The sequence below is a fragment of the Triturus cristatus genome, chromosome 10, assembly GCF_964204655.1.
Source record: "Triturus cristatus chromosome 10, aTriCri1.1, whole genome shotgun sequence".
NCBI classification, from domain to species: domain Eukaryota; kingdom Metazoa; phylum Chordata; class Amphibia; order Caudata; family Salamandridae; genus Triturus; species Triturus cristatus.
This window is the reverse complement of record NC_140593.1, coordinates 20594233-20609879: the sequence shown is the minus strand read 5'-3', so window position 1 is coordinate 20609879 and position 15647 is coordinate 20594233.

The following is a 15647-nucleotide window of genomic DNA, read 5'->3' as shown; positions in this document are numbered from 1 at the left end:
CAGGACAGCATGGAGGAGACATTAATCACAGAGATGGCGAGACTTGCAGAAACAGTAGAGTTGGCAGACACGGCCAGCAATACCATCAGAAATACTGCTGCTAAATATAAAAGCCATGACCTGGAGAAACACGGCCAGAGCAAAATGATGCTGAAGCACTAAATGTACTGCAGGGTCCATCACAGGGACACCCATCCAGCGGGCATATTTGGAATAAGACCATTTTTGACACAGAGGCTCTAGTTCATCACCACTTAAATGACCAATTCCAGGAGAAACTGGATGACTCTGTCAATCCTGGCGGTCAGGGGAGCACTCAGGGCTGCTCCATGCCCTCAAACCAAGGCAGGAAACAAATACAACAATGATTTGGCGCCGCTAGCACCTCAGGCACGTTATCCTCAGATTTAATAGCCATATCAGATCCCAAACTGCAACTATTGGGAGAGGGCCCTGTATGGGCCACAACTGGCAGACACTGCGGGACACAGAGTGACGAACAAGATATAAACAATAAGAATGGTCCTGAATATATCTTGAACACAATAAAGGTGTCCCTATTGGCAGCAGTAAAGGCACTCTCCCGGCAATCACATAAACTTGATATCCAGGTGGATTTGATACACATGCTGGCGCAAAGTGTCTTGACAATTAACAAAAAAGTGGATATGATCATACACAAAGTAGATCACCTGGTTGTCAGTGAAAAGGGCAAAGGGAGCACCACAAACACAGCAACAAGATTTAGTGAAGCAATAGTGGAGAAATTAACCATACTTCCAGATTTGCTGGCAACGTTAATAAAACAATGTAGTGAGGCACGGATAAATCATACACAAAAGGAAATATTCTGAAAAACGGGACAATGACGATGATTAAGGAGTCATAAAAATTCCAACAGCTATGGACTCAGAGGATACAAACGGTAAAGCAGTTACAAATATCAGTACGTCCCCGGTCAAAAGGGACAGCCCTGCACCCAGCATAGAGGAAGTCAATCAAACTGAGAACACAGGTCAAACGGCAACCAATGGGCAGCTATTGAGACAACAAAAGAAAAAACTATGGAAAGCTTTAAAAATAAACAAACGGAAGGGTGGGATGATATCTATGCAAAAAAAGCATGACACAACACATTTCTTAATGCAACCCGGCACTCAGGCAGACTTTAGTAATGCCAGTACTAAAAAGGGTTCTATAATCTATCCCATTTTCCAAATGAGAAACAATACTACATCTGAAGCATCCAATGTGAACAACTGCCTGGAAATCCCCAGGCAAATCTGCCCAAACCTGCGGCATTCTGAAGACCTACACAAGGAAAATTCACTACCCTACAACAACCAAACCTCCTTAAATCTTCACACAAAATCATATGCTGAGGTGGTGAACACTAATCATAGCAACATAGCCAATGAAACAGAAAGTCACGACCTCGCAGTAGAGTCATTGAGAGGGAAAGAAAATCAGGAACTAATGGTAAGGCCAGAGACCAGCAATAAAATGACCTCCCATTCAACAGGTCCGATGCTCACCGAAATGCAATCAGACGATAAAACTGAGCTATTGACATTAGCAACAGAGAAGTAACCCGGCTTACTGAAAATCCATTAACCATATACGGAATGCAAAGGCCAAAACACGGCAATTGCACTTTCTACTAGGCCTGGGCGGTAAATTCCGTTCCGTTCGCGGAGTTTGCGGAATTTGGGTAATTTCGCGTTCTGCGGAGACCGCAAAATTGACCAAAATTCCGCTTTCCGCGACTTCGCGAAATTTTTGCTTGTTCGCGGAATTTCTGCGTGTTCGCGGAGATTTTTACCGTTTCGCGGAGATTTGCGTAACGCGATTACGCAAATTCCGCCCACCCCTACTTTCTACACAAACAAGGAAGATAACACAAGCAAGGAATACTTCATCGCCTGGTCTAAGGATCCAGATGCGCGACGTTAACATCAAAACCGACAAGGAAGCAAATGCTGTGTCCGGCAGGACTAATGGCCAAACAAGGCCCATAGAACAAATAACCCATGGGCCGAGCTATGAGGGTGGGGAAAATGATTAAGCTCAAGATCTTTTGGCAGATGTGGAGCACATGCTCATTTTTACCCCAGACTTTGAGACAAGGGGCCCAGGTGACTTCCTAAATCACTCTAACATTCTGTAGCTTCTGACAAGTATACCCTCACTGGCCTATCTAACAACTGCCCAACTTGTAGGGGTGCACTTTAAAAAATATGCATGGATAGGGGATAGAGAATCAACGCTAACAACGTGGCTCAACAAGTCAGACATTCTAAATATTTGGGCAGACACAGACACACTTAAGGATTGGGGCATCCAGATAGACAATTGTCCAACTGATAAGTACCCACAAGTGCTATTACAGAGGCATCAAAACCAAGAGGAGTCTTTTCCACAGCGCAGCACACTAAGGGGCACTAAATCAAATTCAAGCCAAACATTTAACAATGATATTAAAATTGAGCCACATAAGGGCGCTGCTATCAAACACTGCATGGAGGTGGGCGCTCCCCAGGTCGATAAACCAGAAGATTGGGCATGGCTCACTACGGTATTGCATACCAAGGAATGTGGAAATTCCTAGTATGAGCAAAACACCAATTTCGCATGGACTTCAACATCGTGGCCTACTTGGGAGGGTTCAAACAAATAAACACAGAAGCACCAAAGTGGCAACACTAAATTCCAAGTACAGGCTAATATGCTGGAATGTGCCAGGGTTTAAGTCGATCCTGACCAACAAAGAATCCATGGAATCTCTGAAGACAGGAGACATTTATGTTTGCAGGAAACTTGGATGGAAACAGCTAACTACATCGAAGGCTACCAGGAGATCAATACAATGGCCAGCAAAAAAACATCTTCGGAAGACCGAGCGGAGGGCTCTCGATATTTGTAAAATTAAATCTGCTATTACAAATCAAGGAATGGCCCACTCACGCACTTGATGCCCAGATTATAACCATAAATGAGTTCGGAGTAGAGGGTACTCCGTTATTGTTGGAGTGATTAATCTTTATGTCAACCCAAAAAAGAAGGATAAAAACATAAACATCAGAAGGATCATTAGGTTGATCAGAGAATATCTCCACGAGAACCCAGGACACAAATGCATCATCACTGTTGACTTTAATATAAGAGACCTACGCAGCCCCGAACATAATCAAGAGGATCGCGGTCGAAATCTCATGGAAGCCTGTATCAATTAATTTAATCTGGCGTCTGCGAATACTGTAGGGCAGTTGACAACGATACCACAACCTACATTCAAAAACATCTCCGCGCTTGATTACATCTTAATGAGCAACAATTTGATGAGAAAATGTGAAGAGTATAAGGTATTGCACACTCCCGGAAGTGATCGCCACCCAATCTCTGTTCTCGTAAATACTAGCAGCATGATGCATGCGGAACATCTAACTGCAGGCAAAATGCTCATTCTACATAACGAATCGGTTTCAATTAAACGTGTCAAATGGGGCCCCATAAGCAGGGAAAAGTATATAAAATGGCAGCAGAATATATGTATATCTGGTCCACAGAGCAGCTGGTCTGAAATCATGGCTTCGTTATCTAATGCCTTGGCCACAGGAAGGCAGCCTACTCATCAAAGTAAATATACTGCACGGGGCAATTCAACTTCACTGACAACAAAACCTTCATTGAGAGTAAAAAGAGATGCCGCTTGGCAGAGTCACAGCATAGGCGGGAAAAGTCCACTCGGACAGAAATACTATTGAAGACAGCAAGAAAAATGAATAAAAAAGACAGCTGAAACAAACTTGCATAGAGGAAAAATTGAGAAATATGTGTGCTTTATTAGCACCTAACAAAAGTAAGGAATTCTGGAGACATGTTAATGGTCTAAATTGTGGCCACCACACCCATAATGACGTACCTGCAAACAAATGGGCTGCTCACACAACCAGCCTATATGTTGACCAAAAAACAGCTATGGCAAGCATTTTGGAGGTAGAAGACTACCAATATGAAGAGAGCTATGTGGTGGATCCTTTTCAAACAGAAAAGGAGATTTTAACTACCCTCCAGGGAATTAGGAAGGACGGGGTGCCTTGGCCCAACGTGCTGCCTGGGTACATTTTCAGGGAAGATCGTGATTTCTGGGCACCCCATATCCAGGGCTTATTCAATCATTGCTATAACATTTCTGCAGTACCGGATTCATGGAAAAGCTCCATCCTACAACGATTCATAAAAAGGGGACGCCTCGGATCCAGGAATTATAGATTGATTGCATTACTGGACGTGGAGGGGAAGGCATTCGCTAAAGTGCTCTTGCAAGAGCTAGAGTCATGGATTTCAAAAAAATATATAATCCCGCAATACCAGACAGGCTTTCGGCCAAACTCGTCGACCATGGACAACGCCATCACATTTTCATACCTGGCAACCAAGGCAACTGGGGCTACCATCCCTCCATTATATGCATGTTTTGTTGACTACAGTGCTGCCTTTGATGGGGTTGATCGAAACATACTGTGGGCAAAATTGGCTAAGTGGGGTATACCGAGGAAACTCCTTGTGGCCATTTTATCTCTCTACACTGGCACCTGGGTGCGTGTTAAGCTCACTAGCACATGTGCAACTGCCAAGATCTTCATAAACAGGGGGTTAAAACAGGGCTGTGTGATCGCCTCCACCCTGTTCAACTTATACACCGCAGACCAGGGAGAGGCACTTTTAAAAACTAACATCTTTCCTCCAAAACTGGGCCACCTCAGACTGTCACTAATGCAGTACGCGGATGATCTTGTTTTATTGGACCAAACAAGAATAGGAATGAAAAGGGCTTTAGAGACGTTACACAACTACAATATGGAAAACAAACTTATAGCTAATGCATCAAAGACAAAAGTGTTGATCTTCGGCCACAAGTTAAAAAAACTATCATTGGTATGGCAGCTGGGCCCCCTAAGGATAGCCACGACCAACAAGAACACCTACTGGGAGTACAATTTTCAGATCCTGGCAGACCAGCACTGCAGCTTAAAGCCCTGGAGGCAAAAGCAGCCAAGCTCACATACGGCTCGTGCAAATTACACCATAAGCTTGTAAGCCACTCGATGGAGGGGAACCAACGAGTAATGCAAGCTAAGCTAATGTCTACACTCAGCTATGGTCACCTTGCCTTCCCTGGTTTGCTGACCCAAAAATTGGAGGGCCCAAACATAATGGCTTATAGAAAAGTTTTCATGCTCCCATATACGACTAGGCGTTCAATGATCCGACCAGAGTTTAACATCACAGCAATGGACACTGAATGCAAGATAGATCTAGTCAAATTTCAATACACCGTGATTAATGCATGTCTGGGCACGATCAGGGCAGTGCTACAGGTGGTCTTTACAGACAATAATAGCCGCTAGGCGAGGTATTACTTGATGGTCAAAAAAACTTTGGGACTACCAGTTGGTCTATTAACAGGCATACCATTAACAAAGTTCAGTTTCAAGAACCTGCTAAAAAAGTGTGGCAAGAACATTTCGAGGCAACAAGATCTTGACCGGATTAGACCTCTTCAGGGTGCAGAAGGTCTTATTAACTCAAATGAAACTACTGCCTGCCAGCCCTACCTTAAAGCAGGACTTGGAAGGTAAGCTCACAAAAAGTCATGATGGTGAGGCTTTTAACTTTGCCAATACAAGACTATAGAGCTCACTGGAAAAACTGTTTGTTAAGTGGGACTGGATGTTCTTTGTGCCAATACCACACAGAATCCGCAGAACATGTCATTTGCTGCTGCCCAGCTCTACTGTCCCCAAGGCGCTTGTACTTAAGAACCATGTTCATTCAACATGGCTTAAAAACATGCAAGAAGGCCTTAAGGCACATTTACACCACTATAGTCCTGATGGAGTTGGCACAAATTTGGAAGTTTTATGCGACTGCTGGAATGTCTTTACGATCGGCCCGAGAATTGACAGTTAAATAAATTATGATTCACGGATCATCAGTACTTGCTTATGCTCAACAGCGCACTTTTAATACTATTATTGTCTACACTTACTTTTACTAGCAACCGGGCAATCAATAGACTGAGCCCACTGTGGTGACGTAGCTTTGTATACCCTCTGCATGTCAAATCCTTCATGTGTTTTTTCTCTTAATGTACCGTTTTTTGCACAAAGTTATTTATGTACTGGTATTATAGCATCTCTGCATTTTAACCCCCCTTTTAGATTTTAACTATTGTATCTTTACCTTTTTTCTGTACTTATTTGTTTCATTTTGTAAAGGATTTTAAGTAATTATACAATAAAGTTCATTCATTCAGTGAAATAAATACATTGGTGAAGGCAGTTTTTAATAATTTTATAGAAAAGATAACTTGAGGAGAGTTACTGTATAAATGTCTGTTGCTGGTTGAGGGGAATAACACCCTATTGAAGCAGTACCCAAAATCATTGTCAGGGTGAAGTCACAAGCAAATACCTGTGCTTACAACTCTGGTAGCTTGGCACAGAGCAATCATGCTAAAGCTAGAATAATGTATAAAGTATTTGTGCACAATTTCAAAAAGAAGCACAGCAAAAATAAACCACAAAATAATCTGACACCAGTTTAGAAATATACATTCATTTCTAGTCAATTAAACAAGACCAAAACAACAAAAAACCAAGCAGAAGTACTGGAAATATGCAGTGAAAATAGTTCTAAAAAACAAAAATCACCAACTGTGGATATCTGGTCACACCGGACTAGGACAATGTCACAAGTTCAGGCCAACTGTGATGAAGCGAGGGCCGGCTAAAAGGACCCAGTTAGGCCCAATGAACAAAGTACCTTGTGTCCTGTTTGGGGAGCTTTGCGAGGTTACATGCCAAGATAATGCATTGGTTCTGAGGTGCTGTGCAGCTGTGATACTAGATCCTACATTGTCGTTGAGGATCCCACCAATGAGGGCTTGCAATGCGAAGTCTGGTGTAGAGGATGAGTCGTGCAGTAAAGGCAAAGAATTGGTTCTGGGGAGATGAGAGGCTTTAATGTGAGAACTTGTGCAATTGTCAAGACTGCCGTCAATGAGAGATGCAAGGGCCTGCATTGGGAAAGCTTCACACAGGCGATGGTTCAGATACGGGCTGTGAGGTCAATGCAGAGCTCTTTGCATCCAGAGAACCCTTGATACAGATGTGATGCATCAGTTATACTTGGGATTGCACTGCGCAGCAGAGGAGATGCACCAGTTCTGCTGGGTCCACAGATAGGCTGGCAGAGCACCTATAGGCATACTTCCAAGGGTCCAGGATTGCGGAGGCACCACTTGGCAAGGTAGAACTCATGGTCGGCAGAGCCCAGGTGTTGGGTTAAAGATTGTTGGATCCTTCTGTCCCTGAGGCTCTAGTCAGGAGGCCAGTCAACCAGTCCTTGGAGTCAATTTTGAGTCCTGGATTTAACAGATGCAGGTCCAGTCATCTCACCCAGGCAGGAGGGCAGCAGGCAGCAGGTCAGAACATCAGGGCAGCAGTTCCTTCAGAATAAGAGTCCAGCAGAGTTGAAGTCCTTTTAGAAGCAAAGCAGTCCTTATTTCTGGCAGAGTAGCCACAGATCCAGAAGTGTACTAAATAGGTGGTATCTGAGGTCCAATATTTATACCTGGTCCCTTCCTCCAAGCTCTGACTTCTAATCCGTCCAGTGATGGCCCATCCAGGTACACATAGTGTGTGGACATCTAGGAGGAACATACAACGCCCAGCTGTCAGCTACACCCAGACATGTGCCGCACTGGCAGGCTACAGGCACTAAATGGCTAAGGCAGGAAAATGCTAACTTTCTAAAAGTAGCAACGAAGAGGGGTTAGGCCCAAGAGACCAACACCAGGTAGGGCCGTATAACGTAGAACAAAAAGAGGGGGGAACCTAGTTGTCGTCAATCCTTTAGCTACCTGTTTACAGCAAGACCAAAAAATACACTTTTTACTTTGATATGGCTATTTATTTAACCTGTTTATTAGACAAATGTATAAATGTATGTACATTCTTAAATGCATAGATAGAAATAAACAACTTTTCATTGCAGAAACACATACTGTGATTAGACAGACATTGAAAAAAACATTCAAACAATTATATGTAACAATATACAAAACAAAACGTGACTGCATCAATACACCAATTTGTATTCAACAACTGACAAAACCCTTCTTATGTATAATTTCTTTCAAAGTAAAAAGAATGTCACACACTGAGACCAAATTATGCAAAACAGTAGAAATGATAATTTCTGAACATTACCGAACTGTACATAAGCTCTACACAAGTTACAAATCCTCAGTGTACAATGATCAAAGTTGATTTTTTGGTCTTGCTGTAAAGGTAGCTAAAGGATTGATGACAACCGGGTACCCCCCTCGTTTTGTAACTTTTTAAAATTGACATTTTCAAATTGTAATTTAAAATCCTACTTTGCCAAAAGAGAGGAATTTTCATTGTAATTCCAATGACCCCAAATATGAACTAGTTACCTGTTCACATTTGGAAATATTGAACGCAATAAGGTAACTCCAATGTTATCCTATGGTAAATGTAGGCCTTCCAATAGTGAATAAAGAAATTAAGAGTTTTTCATATTTAGGACAGCTAAACCTTAAATGTGCATGGCCTACTTTTAAAATACACCGCACCCTATCCTCTGATGTGAGCCTAGGGGTGACATATGTATTGAAGAGGAAGGTATAGGCCTGGCAAAAGGTTTGCCACCATCGCACCGGTACTAAGATACATCATCAATGCCACCTTTGAAACTGGCATCTTTCCCAATGAACGGTAACATGCTAAAGTCAGATTGCCACTCAAGAAGCCCTCGGCATATCCCACGGACCTCAAGAACCACCGACCCATCTCCCTCCTCCCCATTTCACCGCCAAAGTCACCGAGAAGACCGTCAACGTCCAACTAACGAGATTCATCAAAGAAAACTCCATCCTCGATCCCTCTTTATCGAGATTCCGTAGCAACCACATCACTGAGACTGTCCTACTTGCCACCACAGATGACATTCACACGATCCTCGACCGCAGCCCTGATCCTTTTCGACCTCTCTGAAGCATTTGAAATCATCTCTCACTGCACACACACCACCAGACTCCATGACGGCAGCAATAAGAGAACTGCCCTCGACTGGCTCTACTCCTTCCTCACCAGCAGAAGCCAAAGAATCGGACTCCAACCCTTCCTCTCCGAACCCACGGAGATCATCTGCTGAGTACCACAAGGATCGTCGCTCAGCCCTATGCTCTTAAACATCTACATGGCCCACCTTGCCACCATCGTCAGACTGCACGGACTCAGCATAATATCCAATGCCAATGAAACCCAGCTCATTCCTCTCCCTCACCATGGACCCCCTCGAAGAAGACTCAAGTTCCAGATCGGAATGAAGGACATCGCATCCTGGATGAGCAACATCTGCCTGAAGCTAAACTCAGAGAAGACAGAGGTCCTCATCCTCAGACCCTCCCCCTCTACATTAGACAATACCTGGTGGCCCGCTGCCATTGGCAGCCTCCTCACCCTCATGGACCACGCCCAAAAACCTTGGCATCATACTCAACTCTTCCCTCTCCATTACCCGGCAGGTCAACGCCTTTACTTGCTTCGACACTCTCCGCATCCTTCGTAAGATCTTCAAATGGATCCCCCTGAATAAAGAAAGACCATCACACAAGAAACAAGCACTCATAATTAGCAGTCTGGACTACGGAAACACCCTCTACCCTGGGATCAACAATTCTCTGCTCCAAAACTCCAGATCAAACGGAACACCGCAGTCAGTCTCCTCCTCAGCATTTCTTGACACAAACACATCTCCCAACCGCTGCGTAACATCCACTGGATCCCTGTTGAAAAGAGAGCAACTTTCAAGATACTCACCCATGCCTACAATTGCCTACATAACACCAGACCCCAATATCTCAACAATAGAATCTCATTACACGCACCCAAGTTGAACCTCTGGTCCGCAAACCTCACCCTTGCCGAAACCCCTTATATCCGCAGAGCAAGAATGGGGGAAGATCCTTCTCCTCCATCTCGGCCAAGACATGGAACGATCTCCCGATGGACATTAGACGCACCCCCACCCTGCACATCTTCAGGAAGACCCTCAAGACCTGGATCTTGGGATGACCAGAGGTTCCCTGCCTCCTCCCTCTAGCTCCTTAAGACCCTCAGGGGTGAGTAGCATGCTTAAAACCCCCTGATTGATTGATTTGTTTATTTTTCAAGGTCAAAATGGCAGTTGAAAACTGTACACACACTGACTGCAATAGAAGACCTGAGGCATATTTATGAGACTACTTAAGTGGGTCGCACAATCACTGCTGCAGGGCCTGGCCACATGGATTATTAGTTTACTAAGGGCTTCCAGGTGAATTAAATATGCTAATTGGTGCTAAGCCAATGTTACCATGTTTTAAGGAGTGAGCACGTTCACTTTAGCACTGGTTTGCAGTGGTAAAGTGTTCAAAATACTAAGGCTGACGAAAAGGAGATCAGCAAAAATAAGGGGAGGTAGGCAAAATGTTTGTAGGAAGGCAACACTAAGGCTGATAGGTATAACAAGTGCCTTTCCCAAATGTAAGTTTGGAGAACTAACAAACATCCTGGTAGTTCTCATCACTAAGGCAGAACACCCTAAGGAGACCATCAGCATTGGTGTGGTCTGACCCAGGGAAGTTTTCTACCACAAAGTAAATTTTTTGCAGTGAGATTGACCCCCTCAACAATTTGAGATTGTCAACCCTCATCTGCATCAACCATCTAAGGGGCTGAGGTCTGTCTGACCCCAGAAGTGAGTCGCAAGAGGTATTATCTCATCTTCTTCAGTGTCCAGACCACAGCAACGGATTCTCTCTAAATAGCACTCCACCTCTGTTCCCAAGGAAATATTGTCCTGCTGATGAAGGCTACAGGCAGGTGTAGTCCTTCCTCATTTAACTTTGGCAATGCTGCCCATATGCCATTCTCTGAGTAGTCAGGTTCCATGGTAAATTCCTTGGGAATCTCAGGAGCCTTAAGCACAGGGGCTGCACTTCTGGTCTGTTTAAGGGAGAACAAAGGCTTTTTTAAAGGCCTCAGTCAAGATTACCTTCTTTGACTGCTTCTTTCAAGGCAGCTCAGTCCAGGGGGGCAACAATGGTGCTGTATCCCTTGAAAACCCCCTATAATACCCAGTGAGGCCCAGGAAGGCCCTCCTTTATGTCTGCTATTTGGGGGGGTCCCAGGCCATGATCGTTTCTATCCATGATGGTTTCAATCTTGGCATGGAGGGCCTGCACCCTACCCCCACCCACAAGTTGTCCAAGGCGCACTATTGAACCCTGCTCTATATGAACCTTACTGGCCTTGATAGTCAGGCCTGCCTCTTGTACAGCCTTAAGCACTTCCCGGACATGAGATTGGTGGTCTTCCCTGCTGCCACTGTAAATGTCTTCCAAGTTTGCAAAGCTGAAGGCCTCCATGCCAGTCAAAAACAAGTTTGTCAGCCTCTCAAATGTGGCATGAGCATTTTTCAGGTCAAAGGGAATTGGAAGTGGCTCTCTGGCATGGAAAATCCCATCCTCACTTTAGATCCCTCAGTTAAGGGAATCTGCTAGTACAATGAATTAAAATCAAACATACTCCGGAACTTGGTAGCCCTCAACTGAGCAATTAGTTTAAAGGCTCTTGGAATGGCTGAGCCCCAGTCTTTGAGACTAAGCTAAGCCCCCTGTGGACCACACAGAACTGAAGTTCTTGTGTGGTGCCAGGTAGAGCATCCTGTGAAACCTGCACCACTGAGCTGAATCAGGGACTACTAGAATGCTAAATTACTCTTACCTCCAGCATCTTGAAGACCTCTGCATTGATTCCAATCCTCACATTATCTGAAAGGCTGTAAATGTTGTTCTAGACTGGGGAAATGGCAGATGTGTGAACATTGTGGGTACACAAGTGTGTAAGCCATGGGGTGAGGGAGAACAGAGTGACAAACTGCCCCAATAGCTGATGACAGTTCCTCTGACACTCTGGGGTCAGAGTAGGGGTAAGGCTGACACCCTACACTAACCCATATTTCTGCTTGGATGACAGGAGATCAGGTAGAGGTTAACTCTCCTTTCTACTCCATCATCCATCATCAAAAACATAATGATCTCATATGTCTTGCAGTGGGGTTGCAGGTCCACCAACTAGGTGGCCGCCCCCTTCCACTCAGTCACCTCATAGCGCCCTTTCAAATGGTCTGGGAGGGCAATGGGCTTATCTGGATCCATCATCCAAACCTTCTAGCCAGACTGAAACTTGAAAGAGTGGTCATCTCATCATGTCATTTCTTCATCATCTCCTACGTAGCTTCTTAGTTCTTGGGAGCCATCATCCAGAGCTTCTGCATTTTGCTTCTGAATGCTAACATGTAGCTGACCACGACCTGAAAGGGTTTCTTGGGAGCTTGCTCCCACCCCTCCTTCACCAATCTGAGAGGTCCCCTGACAGGGTGACTATAGAGAAGTACACAAGGGCTATAACCTACCACTTTCTGTGGTACCACCCTGTAGTCAAAGAGTAGACGGGGCAAGAGGCCATCCCACTTCCACCGCAAGGAATCTGACAGACCATGCTCATGCCTTCAAGGGTCTTGTTGAACCTCACAATAAGTCCATTGGGGTGAGGTTGGTAAGGAGTGGACAACTTGGTGATTACCCCACATTCCTTCCAAATGGCCTTCATGAAGCCAAAATAAAAGTGTGTTGCCCCTGCCTTACACCATTTCCTTGGGGAATCCCACAGGGGTAAAAATCTCCATAATTCCCTAACCACTGCAGGTGCAGGTATGGACCTCAAAGGGATGGACTCTGGGTACCTGGTGGCATGGGCCATCTGGAACAGGACAAACCTATTGTCTCAGGCAGAATTGGGGTCCAAGGGTCCAACAATGTCAATGTCCACCCTCTCAAAGGGGGTGCCAGTGACAGGCAAGGGAGTAAAAGGAGCCTTAAGACTCTTCTCTGTCTTCCCATTCACTTGGAAGATAAGGTAAGTCAGGTAGAAAGAATCTGAGGACTGCGCACCACTAGGGTTCTCTACCCTATTGAGCCATTAATATCTCACTTGACAAGCCCATACTGGTAGCACTCTTAGCACCTAGGGACAAAGTTGCAAGTGTCAACAAAGCCTTTCTACTGGTATCCAGATTGGGATTGGGACCCTCTGCCCCCTTTTGGGATTAACGTCCCAGATGCCTTTTTGGACACCCGGATGATGACCCAGATGTCCAGCTCTCAAGGAAGCTTCCTGGGATAAGTCAGATTTTTATTTACCAGATGCTGGCACAGCTCTGTAAAACAAATATTGAGCATGTGCTCTCTCAGAATTAGGTTGTACAGCCCATCATAATCGTTCACTTTGCTGACTCTCACCCAACCATCTAACGTTTCAATAGATTAATCTATGAAGTCTATCCAAAACTGGCTAGCAAGTTTATGGCTGTGCCTGAACCTCTGATGATATTTTTCAGGGGTCAGCCCAAACTTCGCGATCAGGATGGCCTTCATGGGGGCACTCTTAGTCTGGTCATCTACTGCTAGTTGGAGTAATGTATCCCTTCCCACTATAAGCATATGCTTCCGCAAACCAACCCAAACACTCTTCTGGTATCTTGGGTACCCTCAGGGCTACCTCATGCAGTAAGTCACCTATCAATATCATCCCCCACCTCATAGTTGGACACCCGGTCTTTGGGTATGTGGACCTCTTGTCACCTTCAGACGCTATAGATAAGCTGCTGCCACAGCTGTATTCTCAGCCTTGTCTTGCTTTGATCTCTAGTTCTTTCAGGCTTCTCTCATGCTCCAGCAGCATTCTTTTTTCTGCCAAGCCTTTCTCAGCCTCTAGACTCATTTTGGCAATTGCAGCTTGAGCTACCTTTCTAACTTCCTCTCCTCCATCTCCACTGGGTCCATGTCCCATGCCACCCACTTACAATCAGTTGATGAAGGACCATCTCTCCTTGCTCCGTCAATACGTGCAGGTTCTCTTGGCCAAGGAAGCCATAGAGAGGGTCCCTACTTCAGAAGTAGGTTGTTGTTGGTAGTCCCGCTACTTTCTGGTGCCAAAGAAAGAAGAAGGACCACATCCTATTCGAGATTATTGCCTTCTCAACCTCTCCTTGAAGAAGGAAAAGTTCAAAAACCTCACGCTCACCCAAGTTCAGTCTGCCCTCAACCCGGCAGAATAAATGGTCGCGTTAGACTTGCAGGATGCATAGTTCCACTTTCCCGTCCTGTCTACCCACAGACATTATCTGTGGTGCACAGTGGGCCAAGTAACACTTTCATATTGCTGAGGTACCCTTTGGCCTTACCAGCTCCCCTCAGGTGTTCACAAAAGTGATAGTGGTGGTTACAGCTTATCTGCGGAGGTCGGGGGCTCATGCTACCCTTATCCCGATGATTTCCTGTTGAAGGCGGGCTCGTCCCATGTAGTTGTCTCCCACCTTCAGACTAAAGTCAACCTCCTGCACCTACTGGTGTTCACTATCAATATGCCAAAGTCACACCTGACTGCCTCTCAAATGTTCCCTTTCATCAGATCTGTTCTGGACACAGTGCTGTTTTGGGCCTATCCTACTGAGCAGCGAGTCTAGGATATGCACACCATAATTCTGACCTTTCAGCCTCTATTCTGGATTTTGGTGAGATTAACTCTGAGGCTGGTAGGCCTCATGGCTTCCTACATCCTACTGGTTATCGTGTCTTTTGGCCTATGTGGGCTCTGCCGTGAGAACTGAAGTCCTAGTAGGCACAGCATCAGGAGAACTTCTTAGAGGGAACTGAAGTGGTGGTTAACAAATGGCAATTTGGTCAGTGGCAGAACCATCTCCCTTCCCCAATCGAGCTGACTGCAGTGACAGATGCGTCAATCCTGGTCTGGGGTGGCCATATGAAAGAGGTGGTGATCAGAGGACTCTAGTCTCCGGGAGAGTTAGAGCTCCACATTAACCTACTGGCCCACTGGGCAATTCATTTGTCACTGAAAGCCTTTCTTCCTTTCATCAAGGGAAGATTGGTGCAGGTGTATAGGAAACGCCACTGACATGTGGTATTGCAACAAACAGGGTGGGGTTATAGACCATTTATCAAGAGACCCTACATCTCTGGAAGTTGCTGGATCATCAGGGAATTTCCCTGGTGGGTCAAAGCCTGGCGGGCTCCCTGAATGACTAACTCAGCCGAAGATGCCAAGCGTATCACAAATGGAGTCTCCATCTAGAAGTGTTACTGTCCTTCGTTGTTTGGCTTCCATTTTCAGTGATGACCTTTCCCACTTATGGTGAAACCAGCCGCTTCTATCTGTCATTTATAAGGGTACGGATCCATATGTTGTATTTACGTCTGGCTGTGGTACACACTCCAAAGCTGAAAATCCAGTATTTGTAAAGCGCAAACAATTACCCGAAGGCGTCAATTCACTGGTGACCGTCGGGAACTAAGCAAGCATTTGCACATAGTCACATGGTGCTGGGCTGATCTGTTGCTGGGGATCAAACCGTGATCCCCGTGTTCTTGCATCAGCGCCCTGGCCGCTGTGCCACACCTCTGAAGGCCAAAATATCCTGTAGAAGTTGAA